Source organism: Pinus tabuliformis, chromosome 9 (assembly GCF_031772625.1).
Source record: "Pinus tabuliformis cultivar Carrire ecotype Pingquan chromosome 9, CPIR1, whole genome shotgun sequence".
NCBI classification, from domain to species: Eukaryota; Viridiplantae; Streptophyta; class Pinopsida; order Pinales; family Pinaceae; genus Pinus; species Pinus tabuliformis.
Window position 1 is genome coordinate 1,900,423,206 of NC_142307.1, and position 27,148 is coordinate 1,900,450,353.

Sequence of the window (27,148 nt, forward strand, 5' to 3'; positions counted from 1 at the left end):
GATCTTACCCTATGATCTGATGGTTAATGTCTTCCCTGATCAACAACACTAATCAACGATCCTCCAACATAGATCAAAACCCATTTGATCTAACGGTCCATAATGATATTGGGTGTGCTACTTGCATGAGGATTACCCACCTGATAAAGTGGTTTCCTCTCTCCTCCGATGTGCTATGTTTCAACTGCTAAGTGGAATTGGGTGACTCCCCCCTATTACCACTTACCACTTTTTCTCCATCTGATAACCCACTTTCTCTTATACATGCACCTTTCTTCTTTGACTAACGCCCGAGGTTATTAGCACCCGATGACCATAAATATTCTACCATTGACGACTACGATGGCTCCTCCATATTCCTCTTTTGCTAACACTTAAGTTAATCTCTGCAGTTCATTTCTTGACTCCATTCTACATGACTTAATCCTAGCCGCTCATCTCCTGCAACCTCGTTCATTGATCTCCATGTTCCAACAGCTCCTATGCATCGACACGTCACTTCTTCGTTCTTCCCTTTACTTCATTTCAATGTCGTTTCTTCAGTGTTCCTCTGTGGTTTCGGTTTTCTTTAGGGTTCTAGTCTTTCATTGTTCTGCCACACAACTCTCTCCTGAGCTTAACCCTTCGTATTCTTTAATCACTGCCACTCCCAAACTTCACTTTGATCCTTTCAACTAGATTCAATGATCCAACACGATCCTTCATCATCACTTCTTCTCTGTGTTCTACCCAAACTCCACCTGCATACATATACTATGCAGAAAATCCAATTCACTCACAATTTATCATTCAGTTTATTCAATCCACACATTTACACACTTTAGGAATTGAATTTTATGTAAATATATAAATGTAAAAAAATGATTACATAATGGGATTCTATGTCTCTCTGGCCCGATTTACATTCAATTGGCCTTTCTCATTTCAATGCCTGTAGGCTCACACTCCAACCTCTCTAACTCTCGACCTGACTGACTAACCAGCTAACCATCTTGACTATGCCTTTCAGGCTTACATTTGTACAAAAGGATTCTACAACCAATTATTGTTTTACATCCATAACCTTCTCAACAAAATCCTTAAATCTTTTCTTTATCTCTAAGGGTCCTCCCTAATCCACAAAATCATGAACTAACTCCTAGTTTATCTCACTCACACACTATTCTTGAAATCTCTCTTAACGAGAAGATTTCATTATAATATCCTCACTATTATACAACCCTCATAAAAACATAGGAAAATAAATAATTAATCACTCTTTATGGAATCATGTTCCTTGAAACACAAGACCCTATGCTTACTAAAATGCAATGGTTTCTTCTAAGTAGGATGCTCCTGCATCAAACTCCCTAGGTAAGAAAATTTATGACCTCCTGGTCATAAGTCTAGATAATTGATTCCTCCTGGATCTCAGACTTTATTTTGTAATCTATCTTTTCTTGTCAGTTGTTCTATTGTTTCTATTGTCTGTTGATGTTCCCCAGGTCTCCATACCTTATGCTGCAATGCTCCACTTTCCATGCTTTCATAGTCTGTTGTTGTCTTCCTCTTGTTGTTGCTTCTTTTCTTTCTTGTTGTTCTCTTCTTCTGGGACACTTTCATCATTATCCTTCTTATCAGTTCAATCTCTTTGTCCAATATGTCCTCTGTCTTCTGATTGCCTTCAACTCTTAATTGCTGAATTTTCATTTTACTGCCACCCTTACATCCTTACCCTCTTATTCACTATTGTCTTGCACCTTTTCAGCTACTCCCGTATTGTCTTTCAAGATAATGTTATGCTTTTGTTTACCGTACCTGTCAACTTCTTCTTGACTATCATTTATGACAATTTCTTTGTCATCCTTCATCAGCAATTTACTTTGGATATTTATCCTCTATGTTCTAGCTTTCTCCTTTAAAGGTCTAACTCTCTATATAACTCAATGATTTTCCTTGGAGTAAAATTTGGAAATTTTACACAATCTCTCATTTCTTCATTTTCTATTGACCAATCATCAGATGGTCCTTCTTCCTCTGCTAAATCTTCCTTAACATCTTTCAGTAGATGTTGTTTCTCTTCTTCTTTCATTTGGTTGTCCACCTGTGCCAAGTATGTTCCGATTTTTGCAACAAAATCTGTAATCATAAGACAATTATCAAAATAAAAAATACAATGCCTTTGTGCCTTCTTCCTCTGGAAACCTTTCAGTATGTTTCTCTGATCTTTCCTTTAACTCCTTTGTCAGCACATTGGTATGCTAATTCAAACTCAAATAATTCTTGAGACTATCAGCAAGTCTCTTTTCCATGCCATTTGTTTTAATGATGCCTCTCTGCACTTGTTCACTGTAGTGAACTGTTTCTTCTCCAGTCTCATTGTCATACTCTGCTTCAAAACTTTCATCTTTTGGAAGGTATTCTTCCATGTTTTTGATAGGTTTAAAAGACTGTCTATCTTCTTCCTAACCTGTAACCATACACAAATGATTAGTTTTAAAAACACAAGACCTTCTGGTCTCATTTGATGCTTTAGTCATCAACTCTTCTAGCTTCTTTGAATCATTCATATGATTCAAGTCCTCTGTCTCTTCATTACTTTAAAAAAGTAATGGTCCATGTTCAGGTTCACATACCAAAACCTTCTCCATCCTTTTCCTTTTGTTGTAGCTCAACTCTTTTGAGCTTCTCTGTCTTCAATTTTATATCTATAATCTATTCAAGCTCCCTCAGCTCATTTATTAGTTGTATATTCTCTTGTTGATTCCTCTTCTCTTGTAGCCTCTGCCACTTCACTTTCTTTCTCATGAAATAACCATATTCCAAGTCCTTCTCATTTCTCTGCAACATCTCCATTATTACTTCAAGCTAAAGTGCTATCTCAACCATTTCTTTATCATATTTTTCGTCACTCATTCTCATGCCATTTTCCTTAGCATCCTTTTTCTTCTCCTTTCTTCTACTAGGGTTTTCCTCAGAACCTCTACTATGAATATCAGTAGTCATTTTATTCTCCATCTATATCTTCATGAGCTTCTTACTCACTTACTATGAGCTGCATTAAAGCCTCTACAATAGCAAGTCCTCCCTACAACCACTTACCTCACCAAGCTTTCCTCTGTACTTGGTCTTTTGGGAAGCCCTTGGTTCTCTATCTCTGGAACCTCTAATCCGGATTTAAACAGGAACGCAATAGATTACAGAGATAACCATAAATACAGAGATGCGATAACCATAAAAACAGAGATGCAGCGGAAATAATACTTCATTTCATTAATGGAAACTACCGAAATATGCTTACAACCAGAATTGGAAATAAACCAGCTAGGGCGATGGTAGCTTATCTCTGAGAAGAGATGTGCGGCTACATGCCTCTGAACTGTTCCGAACTGTGTTACAATGAGGCTCGAAGGCCTATTTATTGTTGAGAAACAATGGAAAACCCTTCACATTCCAAAACCTAACCCTAGAAGATGAAACGCCAAATTGTGGGCCCCGTTTGGGTAAATTGGTACATCAATTTCCCGGGGTCGTAATTTTGGCATACGATCTCCGTTTGACGCGCACGATAGCTCGTTAGAAAGATCTATCCGAGTACTACCACTTTCGGAGGCAACATCGGTCCATGCACCCATGTTGCCCCAGATTCCCAAAAAAACGTCGTTTAGGGCCTCAAAACGGCTCCAGAAGTTCAGGACCCGAAAAACTGCTAAAAATAGTAAACTGTGCTACAATTTAGGAAGCTGAAAAGACTGAAAGAGACAGTTGTGGGGGTCCAAATGGGTTGGTGGGTGGCCACCAACATCCACCTGGATCATTCTTCCCCCCTTAGGAAGCAATGGTCCCCATTGCGTTGAGTTCCTCCCTAAGATGAGGAAGCTTCTGCTGAGTTGGTTCTCTGGTGAGCTGTTCTGCAATCTCTGATGTGTCGAGAAATGGTGGAAAGCATGGTCGATGATGGTCCACATTGAATACTCGGTGCCAGTGAAGGAATGGAGGAATGTTGTGCTTCAAAGCATTGTTGCCCATAGCCTTGGTACTGTTGTGAGGACCATGTCAGAGTGGTCGGAGCTTCTGATGGGCTCTTGTAAGGCGTTCTTTCTGCAGATGTAACCAAACTTTGTTGCCCACCTGAAACTTATGTGGTACCCCTGTGGGTGAGGAGAAGTTGTTCCTGTGTTCTGTCATGACCGTATCCCTTTGTTGCTGCTGCTGCATGGAGGAACCCTTTGCAGGGGTCATGGATGTAGCAACGATCTTCCCCTTATTTTGGGAGTGAACCTGACAAATGAATTTCCTGGTCTGTGATATGAGCTTGCTGCCTTTCTTGGTAGTGATCAAAGATGTGGTGGTAGGTGGGGCTACCTCCGGTATCATGTATAATGAATTATTCAAAGAAATAATGACAGCACGAGGCCTTGACTCATACACAGCATGTCGTCTCCACAAGTATGGTTGGCCTAGTAATACATCACAGACATCTAGAGGTGTAACATCACACAATACCTCGTCTGTGAAGGGCTTGATGCTGTAGGGAAGGTGGCACTGCTGGCGAACTTTGAGATCTCGTCCTTCATGAAGCCACCCGATACTGTACGGCTGTGGGTGTGGTGTAGTTGGTAGGCCCAACCGCTTCACGACCTCTACTGAAACGAGGTTCTTTTGGCTGCCACTGTCGACAATGAATTGTAGCGGCGAACCCTTCACCCACATCTGTGAATGGAAAAGACGCTCCCCTTCCTCTGGATTTTCAGGGTCATCTTTCTGGATCTTGGCGGTGGCAACAGTGGCGCTGGGATCCGCATCAATGATCTGCTTCCCTTTTCCATTCCCCTTGTCAGGTTCTGGCTCAGGGTCGGAACATGCATCTGATTCGGAAGCCTTCAACTCGGCCACCAGTGACTGCTTGGTCCGACACTCACTTGTGTTATGAGTGGGACTCTTGTGGAACTCACACCACTTTCCTGTGTCCTTCTTCGGCTTCGTGGTGTTGCTCTTTTCTTGCGGCTTCGACGGGTTGTCTTGGGTCACCCCGCCTTGGCTTTGTCCTTTGGGCTTCGGATTTGCAGATCCAAAGTCTCGCTTCTTCTGTTTGAACTTTTGCTCGATTTTGACAGCGTATCGGTATGTTGTGCCGAGTGAGGGGATGTTCAAAAACACCATCTCTTCCTGGATGTATCTATGCAGGCAGCCGTGGTATTTGAGTACCAGATGCAGCTCAGAATCTTTGATACCCAACTGTGTGCGAAGGGTATGAAAAATGTTTGTGAATTCCGGCACATCTTGGTCTCGTCCCTGCCGCAGTGTGGTCCATTTGATGTATTTGTCCTCATAGCTTCCGACAGGGTAGTACTGGTCCTTGATGGCATCCCGGAAGTCATTCCAAGTAGGTGCGGCTGAAAATAGTGAGCCTGTACTTCCATCCTTCTGCTCGCAGTAGGTTTCCCACCAGTCTTTGACGTGGGGGGCTGCTTTGAGAAGAGCGAAAACAATCTTTTCCCGACTTGAAAATTCATGAACAGAAAAATACCCATCTAGCAGATTTAACCATTTATCTACGGCATCTGCGTCTATTTTACCCTCGAAGATGGGGATTTCAAAATTCACTTGTACCTTAAACGACGTGGCATTTCCAGAGTCGCTGTTGGAAGCCGATGCGTCGCCTCTGGGTAGCCGCTGAAGGATCTGCGCAAAGCTATCCATCATCGCGTTCCTTTGCCGCTCGAGCACTTCTTCGAGCAAGATTTTGATAGGATCTCCTGCCCCCTCGTCTTTCTTCTCATCCGCCATGGGAGGCCGTCGGGATTTGCGAGGCTGGTCTTGCAAAGGTTCGACCAGTTCAAGCCCTAACTCCTTATATCCCGACCTCGTTGGGGACATGCAAAGAAAAACAGAGAAAAAGCAGACCGCTCTGATACCACTGATCCGGATTTAAACAGGAACGCAATAGATTACAGAGATAACCATAAATACAGAGATGCGATAACCATAAAAACAGAGATGCAGCGGAAATAATACTTCATTTCATTAATGGAAACTACCGAAATATGCTTACAACCAGAATTGGAAATAAACCAGCTAGGGCGATTGTAGCTTATCTCTGAGAAGAGATGTGCGGCTACATGCCTCTGAACTGTTCCAAACTGTGTTACAATGAGGCTCGAAGGCCCATTTATGGTTGAGAAACAATGGAAAACCCTTCACATTCCAAAACCTAACCCTAGAAGATGAAACGCCAAATTGTGGGCCACGTTTGGGTAAATTGGTACATCAATTTCCCGGGGTCGTAATTTTGGCATACGATCTCCGTTTGACGTGCACGATAGCTCGTTAGAAAGATCTATCCGAGTACTACCACTTTGGGAGGCAACATGGGTCCATGGACCCATGTTGCCCCAGATTCCCAAAAAAACGTCGTTTAGGGCCTCAAAACAGCTCCGGATGTTCAGGACCCGAAAAACTGCTAAAAATAGTAAACTGTGCTACAATTTAGGAAGCTGAAAAGACTGAAAGAGACAGTTGTGGGGGTCCAAATGGGTTGGTGGGTGGCCACCAACATCCACCTGGATCAACCTCTTTTGAGCACTTCACTTTGCTCCTTCTAGGCTTCAACTCATGTGCATCTTATAAGAACACAATTGTCCTCTTGTATTTCAATCACTAATGAAATATTAGGTTTTCACCACCTCTTCCTTCACTTAGAAAGTCTTACCAGCTTCCTTCATCCCTTAGCAATTCTACCCACATTCTCTGTGGAATTTCCATTGTGAGCTACAACAAAACCCCTGCAGTAACAATTCTCCTTCTTGCTACATATGCCTCACTAAGCTTCTCTTCTCTAAGCTCAGCCTGTTAGCATTTCTCTGGTTCTTTCCTCTGGAACCAAATGAGCACTCCTTGCTCTAAATTGTTGCAACCTTATCACCTTCTTATGTTGCTATCTATGCATCAATATAAAGACCACAAACTCTCCAATCTTAAAATCAAATTAAAACAAAAACATATAATCTCACCTTCAAGATCTCTGCATGATCTTGTTCTACCATTCACCTGCACTTTGTATGGATTGTCCTTTGTTTCTTTGCATATGCAAGTTCTACTACACATTATCCCTATGTGACTACTTCTTTTCACATTAAAATATGATCTCCTCTTACTTGCATACACATCACCATTCACCTGTATACACACCTTAAAACATAACTCTGTTCTAAATTTCTCAAAGACCTTTTACACAAAATTTCCTTATTCTGCTATGATACCAAATGATGCTAGCCTAAACCGACTTTACCCACAATGTGCATATAAAATTCATAATCTCATTTGTCCCAAGTATTTCAACCACCCTATCTAGTCAAACCTTCATAAATTAAGGTCTAAGGCTTCTTAATTAATCTTCATTGTGGAAACATTTTATTTGACTATACATAGTCTGACCCCTCATTAACCTTTGAGCAGAACTTAATTCGACCCTTCTTAACCTTTGATTAATCCTTAACCCTTATTACTTAACCCTCTTTTTGTTTTCATTACCCACTCGTATTAATTAAACCATGACCTTAGACTTTGGTTAAAACCCGATTTAACCAACAATACATTAATCCTATTTATTTCTATTATAACCTTCGTATAATAGAAATACACATAAAACACACGTAAACTTACATTTTCACCTTTCCTCGGAATTGGCACATATTTCGATGCTCTACCTTTATCGGGTTCATTCTCCACCATTGATTTCACTCCACCAAATTAACGGTTGTCGCGTGATCTCCATTCATTCTCCGGAACTCAAATACATTTAACCCTGCTGTATAAACTTCTTAGCTCCACTCCTTCCCAAGCTTGATCGGCTTCAACCTTCGCCGTAGATCTTACCTTGTGATCTGATGGTTGATGTATTCCCCAATCAACAGAAATGATTGGTGATCCTCCACTGTAGATCGAAACCCATTTGATCCGACAGTCCACAATGATATCAAGTGAGCTACTTGCACGAGGATTACTTGCCTGATAAAGCAGTTTCCTCTCTCCTCCGACATGCTACGTGTAAACTGCTAAGTGGAATAGGGTGACTCCCCCTATTACCACATACCACCTTTTCTCCGTCCGATAATCCGCTTTCGCTTATAAGCCCACCTTTCTTCTTTGACTAACACCCAAGATTATTAGTGCACGATGACCTTATATCTTTTACCATTCATGGCTGAGATGGCTCCTCCAGATTCCTCTTCCACTAACACTTAAGTTAATCTCCGTTGTTCATTTCTTGACTCCAATCTATGTGAGTTAATCCTGGCCACTCATCTCCTTCAACCTCTTTCGTTGATCTCCAAGATCCAACGGCTCCTATTCATTGACAACTCACTTCTTCGGTCTTCCCTTTACTTCGTTTTTATGTTGTTTCTTTAGTGTTCGGTTTTCTTCAGGGTTTTGGTCTTTTATTGTTCTACCACAGAACTCTCTCCTGAGCTTAACTCTGCATATTCTTTAATCATTGTCACTCCCAAACTTCACTTGGATCCTTTCAACTAGATTCAACTATCTGACACGTTTCTTCATCCTCACTTCTTCTCTGTCTTCTGCCCGAACTCCACCTACATACATACACTATGTAGAAACTCCAATTCACTCACAGTTTATCATTCGATTTATTCAATCCACACACTTACACAATTTAGGAATCGAATTTTCTGTATATATACAAATATAAACAAATGATTACATAATGAGACTCTTTGTCTCTCTAGCCTTATTTACATTCAGTTGGCCTTTCTTGTTTCAATTCCTGTAGACTCACAATCCAACCTATCTAACTCTCAACCTGATTGACTAACCAACTAACCATCTTGACTATGCCTTTTAGGCTTGTTAGGTTCCTATACCAATAGGTGTCATATTTCATGATTGACTGTGGAAGTGCCAAATATGATCATCCTTTCCATGCTGCAAAGGTTTCATATTTTCAAAAATCAAGAATTTAAAAAATGTAAAGAGGGTATGCCCTAAAAGAAAAATCAAAGGGCAAAAAGAATGAATGGGTCAAAAAAAAGAAAGAAAATGAACCCCAAAAGAAAAGACCAGGAAAGTGGCTAGTAAAAATGCCACTACTATCCTATTTTTTCAAACAAGTTCAAGATGATGCAATCAGTGACTTCTGTCACCCTTGATGGATGGCCAAACAACTCAATCTTGGCCACTCCATGTTTTAATTTCTTGTTTTAGAACTACCGAATAATATCTGTTCCAATAGTTTAAGCTTGGCAAATCGGTAGCTAGGTAGAGAAGCAAAGGGTCTCAACAGCTAAATCTGAGCCCTTGGAAGAAATAAGGGCAGACTTAGATAGGAGGGCAGTCAAAAGAAAAAGAGAGAAAGGGTTTTCTAGTTCAAATGCACGCACACAAAATGAAGAAAAAATGTTAGGTGGATTAGGCTGGGTAGGCAGTTGGATGTTGCAGAAGCAAGTTCATGAATCATTTTGTTCTTTTTATGATCTATCTCATGGCTATCATAGGTACCATGGCAAGATGATTATATTTTAAGTGGAGCATGACTGATTTCCCCTCTCATTGCCCCAAGAACATTTACTAACTTCCCTCAAGTCATTGGGATTTGCTGAGTGGTCCTAGTTCACTTCATTTCATGAAAAATTCTAAGTAGAACTCTGTGTTTGCTTAGCAAAAATAAGCCACATTTCTTGTGTAAAAAGGTCCTTTTCATTTCCCCCAAAAACCTAGGTTTTTACCTTATAAACCTAGTGTTCTCCATTCATAAAAACCATATTAACATTAACTTTATTGTATAGCTCATTTGTAAGGTATCCCCGCCCCTATTTTTATAAAAATATACATAAAAATACCAAAAAAACATAAATATCCCCCCACGGCTAAAGTTATAGCCATATTTTAAATTTTGTCGGAAATATTGGTCCATCCGGGGCCAATAACAACCCTCCACACGCTACGTTGGGATTTGTTTAAACCTTTGGTTAAACAAATAACCAAGTTCGCCAATATAAACCGTATAAAACCCCAATAACCAAAGTTTTAACCCCACCCCGCACACTTTATAAAACATTAATATATGGGCAGGCCCTATGTCATAAACCTCCGCCAACTTACCCCTCCGTCGACCGTTGAATTCGATCCCTCAGATCGGACGGCTCTCGTCAATATCGGAGGTGCCCCGATGACCGAATGTTAGGCCCCGATAAAAGGCGATTTTCCCGCCGTACTACGGGATGCATGTCGCCCCCATAGCTTATCGTGTCTGTTCTGCTAGAAACCACCATCGTACATAAGGCGGTGCGATGAAGCCATAAACCGCCTCCCGTTTCCCACTGCTAACGTTGTCGCCCACGTCAGCTACCACCTCGTCACTATTCCGTCCTCCGTGTCCGCCACGTCAGCGCCAGGTCACCTTTCATACCCCCCGCTACCCGACAAAGATGACATCATGCTAACGTCACCCGACCAAAGCGTGCCAATAACCCGCCAAAATCAAAATTTTTGTTAAAAAGTCATTTTAACGATGTTTTTGTCCATTTCTCTTTGTTCCTTTTGTGTGAGATTTGCATGGTAATTTATGTTCAAAACACTATTTTTGCTACACAGTCCGCCACCCAGGGGAATTCACTCTGCAGCTCGGCCCCTCAGCTCAATCTTCAACCTGCATTTCGCACCAGGCACCTATAAAATAGGTCCCTTTCATTTTGCCTCAACACATTGTAGCGGGCACATCATATGCTACAACTTCTCAACAGCCTGCCCAAGAGAGTACTCCACCTGCAGGGACATCCAAAGGCAAGGAAGTACTGCATTCAGAGCAGGAAACTATGGCAGATCAACCAGATGCATCAAAGGGGTAAGGCCCTTCAGCACAGACAAAGGTACCTGAAATCCCTATGTTACAAACTCCTCTCAATGAGGAAAGAGCTAAGAAAAGGGACAGATAGGAAGACACACCTATAGGTTGGTCAACAGAACAGTAGGGGGAAAGAGGCAAAGGTTAAATCCTTACTCTGAAGAGGAACTCTTGGGAGAGACAACAGGCAACCTGGGCAGGGAGGAAAGAACTGAGCAGCAGGCTCCTCCAATTTTGGAGACATCAACTAGCTCATATCAGCGAGAACAAGAGAGGCAGCATGATGTGGAGGTTACATCCACCAGGCAACAGAGCAAGCAAGGCTTAGATATCAAGAAAGCATTTACTGAGATAAAGGCTAGAAATGAGCCAGTAAGGTTCTAACTTTATAATCCACTGCTGAGAATGGCCCCCACAAATCAACAAAGGCTAATGGCAGCTTATGATATTCAAGAAGGGAAAATGACCCTTAGTCACTTCAGGCCCACAATGCAGTAGCCACAGTCAGCTGTTGATTATATCAGGACCAATCTGGAGGTTCTCTCTAAAGACATCCACCCAATGGACCAGATTGAATTACATAAACAAACCGAAGAAATGGTGTGTCCACCTTGGCAGAAAAAGCTTTATTTGGTCACAAATTGCAGAATTCATTGCACAATACCTCTGCCCAGTTAGTGTTGGAAAAGGCCTCCTCATTAGCTAAGGATAACAGAATTAAATACTTAGAGGAGATTATTATTGAGCTGGGACATGATCCCAAGGACCCCAAGGGTATCCAGGCATTAATAAAGAAGAAAGAAGAAGACATTGCAGCTCTCAGGAAGCAGCTCAAGCTGCCAATTACAATGCACCCTCAAACCACAGAAGTTGCACAGCAGAAAGAAGAGGACGACGTGATGATTTTGCTAATGAGGATGAATGAGAGATTGGCAGAAATAGAGAAGGCATTGGAGGAGGCATTACAAGGAAAACAGGGGGAATTTGCCTCCCAGCCACCAGAAACAGCTCCAATAAGCACAATAGCTCCTCCTACAACTACAACAGCAGTTCCTCCCATTGTCCTAGCATCAACAATAGGTACCTCAACGTCAACAACAACTACAACAGCAATAATAGTATCAGATACCAGCCTGAGCATGGAGGAGATGATGAAAGAAATAAAGCCCTTAGAACTCCAAATGGAAGAGCTAAAGGAAGCCAAAGAAAAATTGGCCAAGCTAGAGGTGAATTATGATAAATCCAAGATAACTGTAGCAGAAAAAATGAGAGAAGTAAAGGCCTTGGAAAATAAGGTAAAATCCTTGGAGAAAGACCTCACTCTTCATAAAACTCTGGTAGAAATCAAAACAATTTTGTGGACTGAAATTGGCCAATCCATCACTGATCAATGGAGATCAATTCAAACAATCCATGAGCAAATTGAATTGATAGAAATAGCTCAAGTTGAGATTCAAAAGGCCAGGACATTATTGGGAAACATGCCTGAGCAGGCCAATAAACTAATTCATTTTTTGAATACTCATACCAGGGAACAACTAGCAGCCCTGGATATCAGGGACAGAACAAATACCATTTTGATAGTGAAGAAGGTGCTAACCATGAGGAATTTTGTACAAAACTTGGAAAGAAAGTTCCAAGAAATGCAAACAGAAATAAATGCCTTTACAGTGAAGTTCGCAGTCTTACAGAGCAAAGGGTTGCCCAACTTATTGACCAGCAATCAAAGACTGTTGACACATGAACAATATGCACACAGGGTAAATACATATGTCACCAATCAGATCACAACATCATCAAGCTCTTCAGAAGACATAGTACCTCCCTCTGGCTAGAGCTTATATAATAAATTGGAAAATCTGCTCTACATTGAGCATGAGATAACACATCTTTTTGAAGTCCAGCCCAATTACTACAAGTATACTGAAGCTGATTAAATATTAATAAAATTACAAAGACACCAATTGCCAATATACCAATGGTGGCAGGGCATGTTAGAGGTTTTACGAAGGTAGTTTTGGCTATCTTTCTTTTTATCTTCTGCATTTAATCAAATTCAATATACATGCCACATACCAGAAAAATGAAAATAACAGAGAAAGGAATTCATGCCAAAACGCATTAAATCAGAATCAGGCACAGATGGCAGGGTCGTGACAGCAACACAGGAACGCAAATTGAAAATATAGCTACCAGTCGACTTGTTGAGTCAAACAATTCAAGTATAGCAGTCCACCTAAGGCAGCCAGTACAACAGAAGTTACTCCTACATTCATTACGCTCTGTTTTCAATGTCATTTATTGCCTTTGAAGAAGTAGATGGATAAATTTATTGTTGGATATTTTCCCTATGAGATATTTTGTAACTCTTTTTGTATAAATGCCTCCCCTAGAGATGTGTTGGGGGTTGGTTGATGAATCATTCTAGACCCGCGCTGTAAATTTTGAGAACTCTTCTGAAATAAAGATTGTTGGAATGCTTTGCTTGTGAACTTGCTGGTTATGGAATTAATGGCAGAAGAATATGTTACAGAATTCTCATGTTACCTCATGGATCAATAAGTCTTCTTTACTCTTGTTTTACTGTATCTGTGTTTTATACATCATCTAAATATCATGTTCTATATTGCAGGAAAAAAGAATAACCCAGAATTTACTTTGTTGTACTATGTGTTCAATTCCTGTCATTTTTTATGTTTTCTACAAGACTAGCATAGGCAGGAATTCTTGACTGGTCCTGTCTCCCTAGTTCTTGCACCTTGAATACAATTAAGGAATTCTTAACTGCTCCTTGGTAGTATTTACCCACTTTCCCTCTGTTAGCATAATGAAAGATTCTTGATTTCCTTTCATTCCCTGACTCCATTTCATTTTTTAGTCCAGCTTGAAAATTGTTCCATGTTTAATTATCTTGCTCTGTAGTTCCTCCTTTGTCAAAGAAACCATACCCAAAAGTTTATCTTCATTAGACTCCATTAACCCAATGGTCTGAACTTCTCTTATATTGCAGCACTGTTCTATTGAATGTCACCTTCCAAACATCAATCAAATACTTGAGCCTCATAACTAGCCTAACATATAGCAAAACAAAGCTAAATCATAAAGAGAGAGCCCTCTCTAGTTGCAGATTGGCTAGAAAAAAGTCTGGTTAGTGGTTACCTCGGCCGTATTCGCTCCTTAGAATTTTCCTGGGGAACAATCCCAGTGATAACAAGGCTTACATTTGTACAGAAGGATTCTACAACTAATTCTTGGTTTAGATCCATAACCTTCTCAACAAAACCCTAAAATATCTTCCTTGTCTCCAAGGATCCTCCCTAATCCACAGAATCATGAAATAACTCCTAGTTCCTCTAACTCACACACTATTCTTGAGATATCTCTTAACGAGAAGATTTCATTACAATATCCTCACTATCATACAACCCTCATAAAAACATAGGAAACTAAATAATTAATCACTCTTTAGGGAATCAGGTCCCTTGAAACACAAGACCCTATGCTTACTAAAAAGCAATGGTTTTTCTGAGCAAGATGCTCCTGCATCAGCAAGTAAGATGGTCTTGGACCATAGGATTAGTACTAAATAAATAAACATTAGATTTATCGCCATTAATCAATATACCTAAACAATTTATAAAATATGAAAGAACGAAGTTTAAATCCCTAACCTCTCGTAAAGAGGGTTGAAAAAAGTGTAGAATATCATCAACAAACTGTGGATGAGTAATAGGAAAGTCTTCCCCAAAGTGTCAAAGAAATTTTATAATACCTGTATGACTAGATTCTTTAAGACATATCCCTAGGCCTTTGTCTACCAAGGTGAATAGGAAATGCAAGATTGGATCTCCATAGTGAAGGTAATGAGATGAGTTCAAATTCATGGTGGGGGAGCTATTTAGAAAAATAAAGTAGAAGGGGGATGAGATCAGGGATTTAATCTAAAAGATCCATAGAGAGGAGAAAATTTTGAAATATCTAGTTTAATAAGTATGCCATATATTTTAGATTTCTTCACAGAATGGATGACCTCATGAGCAATCACAATACAATCAAGAATTTTGTGACCATTGACAAAGCTAGTATGCTCTGGGGAAATAATGTCATTCAACAAAGGCTTAAGGAAATTCACAACAACAAAGGAAATAATATTAGAAATGACATTACATAAGTCTATGGGACAAAATCTTCTAGGATCATTCTCTTTACCAACTTTAGGAATAAAGGTAATAAAACTAGCATTAAGGCCCAACCATAACTGTTGACATTGTTGATATTCTTCAACCAAGGCATGGACTTTAGCTCCAATGAATTTCCAGCAAAATTGAAAGAAATTTGTGGTGAACTGTTGTAGGGAAAAGTATCCGACTCGGATGACCCTATCCCACTCTAAGGGTGATAGTACCTCAGCAACAACTGTAAAGAAAACTACTTAAGGTTTACTTCTTTATGAAAGCAAAAGAGAGTGAATAAATGCACTAACCGTTGCCTTGCGCTTAATGTCAAATCCAAACTCTTCTCTATGGCCGCTTGCTCCCAGCTCTTTGCTCTTTTGCCGGCCCAGCTACAATGAGATCCTGCAAAATGACAAAGAAGGAGACTACAAGAGGCATGCAATCATAACTGATTCACGGATTAGCATAAACCAAATATACAATTATCACAAAACATCATTGGAACAAATGCATATAGAAGAACCTCAATAGCTTTTATTAATGAAGAAGTAAAGGTTCTGAGAGTGTTACAACCATTGAAGGTCCTAATCCAGCAACACCTCCCAGCAGAAAGAATTTCTCCTCTTCACCTCCCTCAAGCAATCACCCAATAGCTCTATAGTGAAACCAACAGCATATCATTACTTTGCACAAAATTCCAGCCTCCTGAGCTCATAGGAGAGAGCTCAATATATAGATGAATTGAGAAAGGATGAGTCAGCTTGCAACTGATGTGTAGCTACCTTGTGTTCTCTCTCTCTTCAGTTAATCTTTAGTTGATCTTCAGTTCTTGAGTCCACTTGGAGAACCATGCTTCCACTTGGAGAAACAGAGCCTCTGACTCATCACAAGGCGAAATCCCTGATCCAAGTGTCATTTTTGGAAGATTCCAGAGCAATGACTCAGTGTGCCACTTGTCCCATCTCGCTCAGCGCAGGTGGCCTTTGTTCCACTTGCTTTGCAACGCAGGTACACCATGGAGGATCTGAGTTTCAGCGCAGAAGCCTAGTGGAGCACCTGCTTTGATTTCAGGATTGCTTGTTTTTGAGTGTTTTCAGGTGGAGAACTGATCTGAGAGCTGTTGGTTTGCTGACCTTGTTCCTCTAGGGGTAGGAACATCATGTTTAGGGAACTTTGGATCCCTTGGATTATTGACAATTCATGCCTGTTGCTGTAAGGCACAAAATTGTCTATAACAGATGCCCCCTAAAGTATGAGGTCGTTTATCGGGTGAAATAATTTATTGAGAGGATCCGAAGTTCATTCAATCTGCTGAGAAGTGTCCTGTAATAAGATACAATACAATACATTATTTTTCATACATTTTCATGATCTAGCTGAGGTGGGCATTCCCATGCTCAGCTTTATAAATACATTTTCGTACATAGAACAGACGATCGTCTGATTGTAGACCGATAATTCTCTGCTGAAATTATCATCCTTTGAGAAGGATGATCATCTGCTGTAATGATGTACATATCAAATGTCTTTATGTCCTGAATATATATCGCAGCCCGGATGGATGAAACTAGATCCGGGGTCTTCAATCTCTTCCGATCTTCACTCGATGTACAAGTCGATCCATGTGAGAATTTCTTGAAGTCGAACATGGAAAGACATCGCTTGATTACCGGTCAATGATGTAAACCGTTAACAAGCGCGAGAGGAATCACCGATAAGGATGATGACCCTCAAGGTACGGCAGTACAATTCACATGGTGGGAATAAAGGACTTGGCGTCGACCACCATGCAAAATCTTCTGGTCGAAGGTCATTGATGTATACCTGTCGCCGGAAGTGAGAAACTTGCCATTGAGGCATGCAAGCTTCAAAGTACTGAAGGGGTTGTTCCTAGATCAACTCCTTGGATAATGAGCGGATGTCGACAAGGAGCGATCTGTCAAAGGAGGGCCTTAATGAATCCCACATCAGTGACACGGAACGGAGCTAGTGATTGTGATGAGGTGAAAACAAACTGTGATGTATGATTCAGGGTGGCAGCCATGAAGTGGATGAAGGATAATGTATGGCAGTGGATGGGACAGGGTTGACTCTTTGCAGAACCACATCTCTTGAACATATAACGACACTGATGTGATGGATTGGTAGCATTACCCCAATTGTGGATGGTGTGGCGAGGACCATGGTTATGAGACCGGTGAATGAAACAACCCAACCCGATGTGATACGGAGGACAAAGTGTCATGTTCAAGAGCGACTTGCTACCATTAATGCTGTGAGGTTCTCCCAATTTTTCCCCAGTCATTGCTGACCAGTACCTCTTAATTTTTGTCAAGCTTGAGGAGGATAACATATGCTTGTTCTATAACCTACCCTTCGGGCAAGCCCATCGCTATGTTTTAACGAGCCTAGCGATAGGGAAACTCGTTCTCGTCTAAAGACAAGTTTGTCGCTATTTAATCATTTTAACGAGTCTAACGACAAGGAAAACTCGGTCCTTTTCATTTTTAGAGAGTCTGAAAAGGTACGGAAAGTTAACTCCAAAATTCCTTTTTCGTCATCTAATCCCTTAAGTCCGAAAAAGTATAAAACAATACAAAAGGGATGAATTTTCGATTTCTTTAACGAGCCGAACAAAACAAGCGCTCGATCTTTTTGTGCAATAATCCCTCAGGTCCAAAAAGATTAAAATCTAGAGGAGGGATAGCTCTTCCGGTCCTTTTAACGAGCTGGAAGGCCAAAACTCGGCAAACTTTTCATATTTTACGAGTCAGTGAAAAGAGCTCAAAGAAGACTCGTCTTTTGAGGAACGAGTGATAAACAGGGATAGCAGCAGATTCCAGGTACAGGTTGGAATTTTCCAATCACGACAGTGTCACAAGGATGGCTAAGTGAAATCACTCTTCGCAGCTGTTCCTCAAAATGGGTAAACAAACATATGGAGATGAACGATTGGCCAAATGAACGGATGGAGGTGATGGCATATAAACACGACCAAGGGCTTTTTAACATGGCAGTCAAAGGTTACATTTCTCAAGGTTATTTACCGGTTCATTTTTTCTGGATGAGCTTGAACTGTAGGGAAAGATTGCTCACAATTTATGTTTATTTTTTAACGAGCATGAACTCTGTACAAAAACTGCTCGAATTCTTGCGTTTATTTTTTAAAGAGCATGAACATTGCTAAAACTGCTCGATTCTGGATGCACCCAGCATAATAATGTAGACGAGGCATATGCCCCCTAAACTTTAAGGGGCAGTTCATTTTTTAACGAGCTTGAATGCGTTCAAACCTTGCTCAATTTATACCAGTCTTAATACAAGGAATGCCTTAGGTGAGGTAATCTTATTTAAGGAGCGATACCTCACTAATTACTCCAATTTGGCAGGTTTTAACTTTTGCCCTTCATCCTTTCTTTATGCAAGCTAGAAACGGCTAATCCTACGAGTTTAACGGGTTAGACCTACAGGTTTAAAGGGAGGACCTAAAAATTTAAAAAAAATAAATAGTCGTCCCGTGCTTGCACTCCAAAAGGTTTGCATGCCCCCAGGTATAAAGTATAATTTCGAGATTCTGTCCTCTTACTTATTATCCGAAAAATGGTTTTGTTCGCTGCCGCAAACTAAACTCTCTTTTCGGCGATGTCTATCATTAGGTTGCTAAGGATGGTGACTATTTGTTTCAGCAATTTCATCTCTTTCTTTGGAGACTGCCCCTACTTATCCTTCAAAACATATTGTTTTAATGGGTGAGGCTTGACATTCAAAGATGGTGGCTACTTGCTGCCACAAATGGATCTCCTCCTTAGGAGAGCCTACTTTTTTAGACAAAGGGAGACGATCTTTTCGCTCACATAACTTTGACAAAAGAATTTTATCCTAGAACAACCCTCTCTTCCCTTTTCGGACGGGGTACGGACTAGTCCATTCTTCTGCGGAAATTAACTTTATACCCAAGGTTTCCTCTGCCCAAGGCAGGCCAGGGTGCATGCCCCCTGGGTCCCAGTTCTTTCTTTCCGAATTACTCGCATTCATCGGGAAGTAGAACCGGGGGTGGTGGCATTCCTTGAGTGAATAAACCGTTAAGGGATGGTATTTGACTATTTGCAATGCGTGATCCTGGAAATGAAAGTTGGTCTACGAGCTTGACCATTCTTCCTTCGTGCGGAAAACAGATGACTCTAAAGAGCGAGGACACTATTGCCTCCATGCAATATATATAGTCTCGTCCAAGGAGTAAGTTATAAACCAAGGGTCCCTGGACGACCATGATGTTCATATGAACTGTCTTCCCTTTCAATGTAACTGGAACATTGGGGAGAATCCCTAACGGGTGACTGGTTCCTTTATCAAAACCTGATAGATTTCTTATCTCAGGTAAAAGCGTCGGGCAACCCAGTGCTTTCCAAGCAGTAGAGGAAAGGATACTCACAGATGCCCCTTCATCAATGATAGTTCCAGCCATCACCATTCTGTAGATTTGGACTATGATTCTGAATGGGATACTGGCTGGTAACCGGGGTCTTCCTAGTTGATTCCAATCAAAGGATACAACTAGGTTGCTTGGTGGTGGGACCGAATATACGGCCGGATACGACCCTGACGATGTTCCTTCCTGCGATAAAGGAATGGGCGCATTTCCCTGATGCTCATCAGAGTCTGTGTTGATGAAAAGAATATGGACGGTGTCATCCTTATCCTCTTCAGTGAGGGTGTCATTTGAAGATGGGTCTTCAATGACGGAGTCATTGGAGGATGAAACCTCTGAAGGAAGAACCGGGTCGACTGCTGTTTTGACCTTTAGACTTTCGTCTGGTCTGGATTCAGCAGGTTCATTCTCAATGACCGACACTTCAGCCGACCACTTGAGCGGGTCAGCTGGATTTTCAACTATCGAGGGATTAGGCGCGAGTTTTTGGTATCCAGGAGGAAGTCGTAACGGTGAAACTGGACGATCTTCCAAAACTCTCTTTGCCTCATCTAAGAATGGACATCGGTGGATGGCATGATCGCCTTCTCACAACATACAGGGTGATCTTGGTCTCCCTCTTCGTCCTTCACTCTCGCTAGTTGACGGACTGTAATCAACATGACTACCAGAGGTTGATGCTATCGGATTGTGCAACCTTGGGGACTAGTCCCTTAGTATCCGGGGAATACAAGGACAATCACGATGGAAGTGGGTCCCTTTGCAAATGACACATGGTGATTTAGGCCCGGTCGGTGCAGTGTGTGGATTTTTGTCAGATGTCTTTTGCTTGCCCCCAGTCGCCTTCGCCATAGGCCCCTTCTGCTTCTTTTCTCTCTTCTTCTTTTCTTTCTTCTCCATGGGAGGCTGACTTTTGCCGGCTCTACCTTGCGAAGATGAAGGATCAGAGGAAGTATTGTAAGAAGTGGAAGGCTGGTGGGTAGTTCTAGACTGGCCTGACTGTTGATTCGACTGCTCAGGATTAGTGGCGATCTGCACTACATTAGTTGAAAAGAGCCATACGGGTAGGCCAATTGTCAATCCTGGAAGTGACAATGTGGCCATATGAGGCGCACCAACATCTCCCCAAGAGGAGAAGGGATTGGGACTTCTGCCAAGGTTACTTCCTTGGTTGGTGGGCTCCATACTTTTCAACTGAAAGATCAACGTGGGAAGAACAGGTGATTATGTTCCGATTTAAAATAAATTTTATTAACGACGCTTTAGACACAACTTTGCTTTTTCATGTTTTAAGAGTCGAGAAAAAGCTAAAGATGACTCTAGTCTCCTTCGATGTTTTAACGAGCCCGAAGTGACAAATGCTCGGATGGAATTTTTCAGTTATAGAGTTTGAAAAAGGCCAAAAGAAACTTCTCTGGAGTTCTAGGCAGAGGGTGTGCCAAACTTTTCGCGAAACCACAGAATACGTTTTACGGTACGGGTGGTCGATCTTCGTGAATGCTTTGTTCACTGCATCGCGATCAGTAGGGCGGCCGACACGGCTTCCTATGGATAAAGGATAATTGCCTATAGGGGTCTCCCAATATATACGTGACGGTACGTGGGAGCACAAGTCCGTATTAGTGCTACCGACTCTCAGGAGGAATCACCCACCTTCGTAGAGATCGACAGTCACTATGTTTAACGACACCGGAACACGTCTCTACCTAGACCTCTACGTGTTTGCGTTATGTTTCAAAGCGTTGTTATGTAAATTGAATTTATTTTAATGTTGATCTTGCTTAGCAGTTTGCCTTTAAGGATCACCACGAGATGTATGTAACAAATTCCTGAATGCAGTCTAAGATGAGAAGCAAACTTTTCAATCTTTCAATTTTGAAAACCTTAACTACTGAGGGAAAAGAAAAGCAAATCTTTTCACACAGATCATAGAGCACACACTAAATGCAAATTTTTCCTAAATCGTCAAGCAAACAGTCAAATGCAAAATGCACAATGCATGTATTTTCTTTTCCCTTTCTTAATGTGGATGGGTTACAAAAAGAAAGTTGTTATATAACTTTGATTTCGATTTAAAGTGAAAACAAACAAGCTTGTCCAAAATCAAAAGACACCTTAAGATTTACTTGTTCAATCACTGGAAATGCATGAAATCAAACCATAATGACGAAAGTAAATGACTAATCAGCTATGGACAGCAAACAAGCTAACTCTTTAGACCAGCAAAATGCCTAACACAGGTTCAGATCTAAGAGGCCAAAAGCAAGATTAGTTTACTCTTCGTTATGGGAAATTGTAAATGAGTAAGAAATACAAAGAACAAGTACAATTTCATTATATAACAGAGGCAGAATGATGGCAAGTAATGTTGGTTTCAGAACAGGTGCAAGACTGGTAACTGGCAGCCAAATCTATAGTGAAAACAGGCAAGAGAAAAGGAGGAAACCCCAACAGCACTAGGCAAAATTGGGCCAACGCAGGTGCTGCACAGCCAGTCTGGCTCTCAGCGCAGGTAGCCCCTTCGGGACCTGTGTTGCAAAGCAGGTAGCCTGTGTACTACCTGCTTTGGAAAACGAGAATTGCGTTTTCATAGTTTCCGGGTCATAATTTTCTCAAAAATGCACAGTTTTTGCTCAAATCAGAAACAATCAGTCAAGCACACTCAAAGGGATGATTAGGAGGGTGAAAAGCTATCACTAAGAGCTTACAAGGATCCTTGTAGATCATCTCTTCAAATCATGAACATGCTCAGAAATGAGCTAGAGTAGCTGCCCTCTACTTCGTTTTTGATATAGTCAAAAGCTTTTCGATTTGGTACTCTTTCGTTCAGGAAATGAATAGAAAAATACTACAAACAATCAAACAGATACGATCCCCAGTGGAGTCGCCAGTTTGTTGTAGGGAAAAGTATCCGACTCGGATGACCCTATCCCACTCTAAGGGTGATAGTACCTCAGCAACAACTGTAAAGAAAACTACTTAAGGTTTACTTCTTTATGAAAGCAAAAGAGAGTGAATAAATGCACTAACCGTTGCCTTGCGCTTAATGTCGAATCCAAACTCTTCTCTATGGCCGCTTGCTCCCAGCTCTTTGCTCTTTTGCCGGCCCAGCTACAATGAGATCCTGCAAAATGACAAAGAAGGAGACTACAAGAGGCATGCAATCATAACTGATTCACGGATTAGCATAAACCAAATATACAATTATCACAAAACATCATTGGAACAAATGCATATAGAAGAACCTCAATAGCTTTTATTAATGAAGAAGCAAAGGTTCTGAGAGTGTTACAACCATTGAAGGTCCTAATCCAGCAACACCTCCCAGCAGAAAGAATTTCTCCTCTTCACCTCCCTCAAGCAATCACCCAATAGCTCTATAGTGAAACCAACAACATATCATTAATTTGCACAAAATTCCAGCCTCCTAAGCTCATAGGAGAGAGCTCAATATATAGATGAATTGAGAAAGGATGAGTCAGCTTGCAACTGATGTGTAGCTGCCTTGTGTCCTCTCTCTCTTCAGTTAATCTTTAGTTGATCTTCAGTTCTTGAGTCCACTTGGAGAACCATGCTTTCACTTGGAGAAACAGAGCCTCTAACTCATCACAAGGCGAAATCCCCGATCCAAGTGTCATTTTTGGAAGATTCCAGAGCAATGACTCAGTGTGCCACTTGTCCCATCTCGCTCAGCGCAGGTGGCCTTTGTTCCACTTGCTTTGCAACGCAGGTACACCATGGAGGATCTGAGTTTCAGCGCAGAAGCCTAGTGGAGCACCTGCTTTGATTTCAGGATTGCTTGTTTTTGAGTGTTTTCAGGTGGAGAACTGATCTGAGAGCTGTTGGTTTGCTGACCTTGTTCCTCTAGGGGTAGGAACATCATGTTTAGGGAACTTTGGATCCCTTGGATTATTGACAATTCATGCCTGTTGCTGTAAGGCACAAAATTGTCTATAACATGAACCCATCAAGATCTAGTGCTTTGTTGTGGGACATGACCATGTCTACATATTCCACTTGACAGAGCAATATTTCCCACAACAAAACCTGATTTAAATATTGTTTAATTGGATGAGAAATATGGACCATAATTTGCCAAATAGATTTTCATCAGTTGAGAACTAACTCTATTAACATTTCATGTAAATAAGAAACCAACTTATTTTCTAAATGGTATGATTAAATAGAGAACCTTAAAAATATTAATAGATTAAATATGGATATACTATTTAGTACAACTAATTGAAAAAAGTAAATCTAAGATTTAAATATCAAATTAATAATTTGAATCATTTCCTTCATGCTAAAATGAGGTTATAAACTTTTACAAAAAACAAAGGATTCCTTAAACCAATCATCCAATTGATTTCATATTATATCTTCAAATCATCATGAATTTTTAGTCAGATGTATCTTGGAAACGTTCTTCGAAAAGGACCATAGAAAGGGTCAAGTATGTTGGGAAAAATACTACCCGGGGGGGGTGAATTGGTATTTACAAATTAATAACTTTTTACATTTCATATTTGGATTTCTATATGTGGCTTTATTGAATTGAATCTGCATGTGCACATGACTATTCTTAAGCCAGTTAGCATATATCTAGTGAACTTATAATTCAGTTAATCCATCATATGTTTATCTTCAACTAGTCCATTAGTACTTTAATAACCATTTTATAAACATTAACCATGTTCTGTAATGAATAAACCATCACACATGAACTCCGAGATTTAAGGTGGAAACCCAATGTAGGAGAAAAACCACCTGTTGTTGTTGTCTTTGTCTTCTTTTTAATATAAAGAATAATATGTTTACTATCTTCTGCTGGTGCAGACTCATACCAAAATACATGCACCCACCTGCAGAAGGCTACAACCTTCTCGTGTTCTCCAACTTCTACTGGAAGGGAGCTCCAACCACCTAATCTAATCACCAGCTACTACTGGGAGTAAGCTTTGACTTCCTCACTGAAGGTTCCAACCCTCAATATCTTCCAGGGACCACGTTTCATAAATTTTCAAACTGGATACTCGTCATACTCAACAACACAATATGTAGGCCACATTTCATCAAATTTTCATACTAGACTCGACGATCGTCACTTTCAGAATCAACCAATCATTGAAATAATCACTGAACCTCTAACACAACTGGATCAAACAATAAACCATTCACTCAAACCCCAATCAAACAATACATAATCAAAATTCAACCAATCAACTGGAACATTTAGATCATTGTAACCAGAATACATATCTGAGCCTAGAATGCTGCATCAACAACCAAAACCAACTGCAACCTCAAAAATCATATGTTAGATTGTGTACCTACTTCAATGAAGCCGACCTACATGTATACACTACTTTCTTTAACCCAACATACGTATACCTCTAAAGATACTAAATCATAAAGCCTCCGAACCACAAACTGTACCAATTAGTGACATTATGAATATCTATTGTGAATTTACATAGTTATAAATAGATAGCAACAAACATCACCCTTCTCACTTAATCAATCAATCAACCAGACTCAATCTCCTTAAACAATCAGTTTTACTTTTAGATCTAATGAAGACATCTTTGACAAACAAAAACACTGACAAAATAGATCAGTCATCTCAACAAACTTTTCTTCTGCATATGCTACTTGGAAGAGTTGAACCAACATGTATACGTGCCTTCACCAAGGTGAACCAGCGTATATATATGAAAATAATAACTTATAACTTTGCAACTATTCTAGACTTCAGACATACCTAGATCATAACATTTAAAGGATAAGAAATCTATTAGCACTCAGATCTAGCCTATCCATTATCATATCACATAATGATAATTCATTTCAAGTCTTATGATCTTGATCCATCATTAGGTCTCACAAAAACTCAGGTGCATACTTAGTTCAGATTAAGCAAAGCATCATAAACCCATAACATGCATGTTTTCTTTTGATCTAACCCTTCATCAGATATTCATTACTTTTGCACCTTCACACTTTGATCTTCACCTCCTTATATACTTACAACCTTTTTCAATACCTTGGACCAAAACAACCTTTAGAACTTGTGGTATTCTGAGACGGGATCAAGTAATCATTATTCCACTCAATACTATGGGCTAATACCATGGTATGGACCCTTGGTATTCTTTAACCTTAATTTTCCTTAATTTTCCATCCCATACGTGTTTTTCCTCTTTTGAAAGTGCGTGCATACGTATATACACCTTTTGTTCTGTGAACCCACTTGTATACGCTACTTGGACTAGGCGAACAAGCGTATCCATCTTAATACAACAGAAAACATTATTTTTCTTCAATTGATTGATTCTGATCTGTAGTCCTTTGTTCCATCCTCCTATTTTTCTGTTCCATTACTCTGTTACCTCTGAATAGACTTGTTATAATGTGATTTTCCATCGTACATCACTTCTAAACTGATTCCTCTGAACTGCCATGCATTTTGTCACATTTGTAAACACAACTGCCATGCATTGTGTCACATCATGTTTGTACCTTTATCAATTATTCCATTCATTAAATAGGTTGTCATTGGGGACAAATCATTAGGTAGGTTTCTTATCAAGGACAACACTAATACAATATTCCTGTATCAATCCTTTTACCATTATTCTATTCCATCATTCTATCACATCTGATCTATCTTGTAGATTCATATAGTTACCATATACAAGTGAGTTTCCATGAAAGAAAACACATGCATAATAATGCCAACAATATCCCCCTTTTGACTTGATATCAACCACTTTGGTGTTTTGTCACCACAACCTATAAATAATATTAAGACAAGCACCAAGCTTTTCAAAACATCAAGCTCCTCTTCAAACACCAAGCTACTCTCCCCCTTTGACATCAAGGGAAAAGGGTTGAATGAACAATGTTAAATGAAGACTTCCATATATGAACGGGTGAATATTAGAATTGATCATGATCCCCCTGGGCACATGCTGAATTCTCTTATCAAACTCCCCCTTAGTACATGATGAGTTGCACTTTACTGTCCATGCTCCCCTTAAGCACATGCAAGGTTTGCATAAATATTTTTCAAAATAATAAGATGACTCTATAATGACCTTTCTATCACCAATGGCTCATACATAAATCAATCACCCAACCAAGTGGGGATACACCAAATTACTCAACCACCCAACCAAGTGAGTTTACATATTTGACATGATCTCAAAAGTCCACATATGACTAAATGTAATGATTATTACATCATAGGTCTTTACATGACCTTTACATCAAATGATATACATGACATTTATAGCAAATACCAAATATCTAAACAAGACGATGATAGTTATCAACAACTATCATACACACCATATATGATCTGCACCATAAGCATCTATCAGCAGCATCCACAATGACAACCTGTATATGTCCGTCATCAATTTGCAAGATAAGCCAATGTTCCTTTAATATCATTAGTCTGTGACAAAGTATGTCGCATATAGATATAAACTCATCCTCTTTATCTTATCAAGATCAAATTTCTTTGTTTCCATAGACGAAAATCCTTATCATATCCTTCCATGAATCAACTAAGCATATGTCATAAGAAATAATACAAAACCATTCACATCATATCATATGTATGTGAAAACACCATATTCATCATCCATGACTACACCATCATCATTATACCAAGAACTGCACGATCTTTCCATAACA